We start from the raw sequence: 2,333 nt of genomic DNA on the forward strand, positions 1-2,333 counted from the left end.
AACCCAGCCCAACTGAAATGTAGCTTGTCAAGGAATCATGGAACAAGAAGGTAGCAATTCTGTGGGAAATGAAGGGGAGGTTGGTGACTAGACGGCGTCACTCCGAGGGATGCAGTTCTGCAGGTTCTCACGGTTCTTTGAAAATGAACTACAATTACAGTGTCCTGGAGGATACCTGAGCATTGCAACATGGTGAAATGATGCTAGTTAGGCAACAGTGGCAGGCTTGGGGGTATAGCTCAGGGGTAGAGCATTTGACTGCAGATCAAGAGGTCCCTGGTTCAAATCCGGGTGCCCCCTACAGGTTTTCTTTCCATTCTGCATCTACACAAGTGGTCGCTGTAGACTGTAGACTCTGCTTGCGTGTTAGGTGGCTCTTAAAATTTGGCTAACTTCAAAAAGGGGACGAGGGAAGGAAAGGTCATGTCATCTTCTGACTCTGGAAATGGTTCATTAGAAAATTTCATCTTCCAGAATTAGAGGTTTTGTCCTGACCCTGTGGTGGATGTGTATATTTGGTCAGCTCTCTCAATTCATGTAAGTAGGACGCGTGGTGGAAAAGGTGGCCATCCGCCATGCAGCAGACCTCCTAGGTTTATGGAAGAGCACAGAAAGCATTGGTGACTTGCTGTGTTAGAGTGCTGGGTAGCATTATTGGGTGAAAAGGTACCTTTTAGATTTCAATATAGATCATTTGAACATGGATCACATAGTTTCTGACTCATAACCCAGGTAACCCCTACCTGCTGTCATTAAAAAAAAAAAATAGACTTTGTTTTTTAGAGCAGTTTTAGGTTTACAGAAAAATTGAGCAGAAAATATAGAGAGTTCTCTTACACCCCCTCACTCAGTTTCCCCTATTATTTACATCTTGAAGTAGTGTGCTACATTTGTTAAAATTGGTGAACTAATATTGATACATTATTATTAACTGAAGTCTATAGTTTACATTGTTTCCCCCTTTAGGTTTTACAGTTTTTTTGGTTCTTGTAGCCGAGCCCAAGGAGGATCTACCCGCCCAATACGCAGCAAAGCAAAACACTGAACCTCAAGATTTGCAGTAGAGAAATTCAAGTCGCTTTGTTTTCAGGGTGCCAAGTAAGGAGAACAGGCAGCTACCGCTTAAAATCCCAAACTCTTTCCTTCTTTTTTAACAGCTGAATAATACTCCATTGTATATATACCTACCGGGGTGCCAAAAAAATACATACACATGACTTGTATTCACCTTTTGTTATCGGTATATACTGCATGTTACAATTTTAATACAGTGTTTTCCTTTCTTAAAATGTGTATACATTTTTTGGCACCCTCTGTGTGTATCTCTATATAAATCTTCTATCATCTCACATTTTCTTTATCCATTTGCCCATTGATGGACACTTAGGTTGTTTTCATGTCTTAGCTATTGTAAATAATGCTGCAATGAACATGGTGGTGCAGATATCTCCTTGAAATAGTGATTTCACTTTCTTTGGATATATACCCTGAAATGGAATTGCTGGGTCATATGGAAGCTCTACTTCTAATTTTTTGAGGACCTCCATACTGTTTTCCATAGCACGCACCAATTTACATTCCCACCAACGGTGCACAAGGGTACCCTTTTCTCCACATCCTCTCTGGCACTTGTTATCTCTTACCTTTTTGATGATAGCCATTCTAAGAGGTATGAGGTGATCTCTCATTGTGGTTTGAATTTGCATTTCCTGATGATTAGTGATGTTGAGCACCTTTTCATGCACTTGTTGGCCATTTGTATGTTTTCTTTGGAAAAATGTCTGTTCTATTCCTCTGTCCATTTTGTAATTTGATTTTTGTTACTGAGTTTAGGAGTTCTTTATATATTTTGGGTATTAAATATCTTATCAGATATATAATTTGCTAATATATTCTCCAATTCCATAGCTTGCCTTTTCATTTTGTTGATTGTTTCCATTGCTGTGCAGGCAGGGTTAATTATTAAAATGGAGATTCCTGGGGACCGGCTGAGTGGCTCAGTTGGTTAAGAGCGTGAGCTCTGAGCAACAGGGCTGCTGGTTTGATTCCCACATGGGCCAGTGAACTGCCCCTGAGTTGAGCTGCCGCTGAGCTGGTGAAAGCATGTGCTCTTAGCAGCAAGGTTGCTGGTTTGACACCCATATGGGATGGTGGGCTGTGCTCCCCCAGCCCCGGCCCCCCACAACTAAAATTGGACACAGCTCCTTGAGCTGAGCAGCTGCGAGCTGCTGATGGGTGGTTGGATGGCTCAGTGTGCAACAAGGCTGCCAGTTCAACTCCCGCATGAGATGGTGGACTACGCCCCCCCCCCCGCCCCCCACAACTAGATTGAA

General features: G+C 42.4%; 1 non-coding gene across 1 annotated transcript; it reads left to right on the forward strand.

The window, feature by feature from the left end:
• Window positions 1-228: 228 nt before the first annotated feature.
• On the forward strand, window positions 229-300 carry TRNAC-GCA (transfer RNA cysteine (anticodon GCA)). The gene has a single exon. It is a non-coding gene; the product is annotated as a tRNA-Cys (tRNA).
• Window positions 301-2,333: the final 2,033 nt, after the last annotated feature.

Source organism: Hipposideros armiger, unplaced genomic scaffold, assembly GCF_001890085.2.
Source record: "Hipposideros armiger isolate ML-2016 unplaced genomic scaffold, ASM189008v1 scaffold_49, whole genome shotgun sequence".
Classification (NCBI taxonomy): domain Eukaryota; kingdom Metazoa; phylum Chordata; class Mammalia; order Chiroptera; family Hipposideridae; genus Hipposideros; species Hipposideros armiger.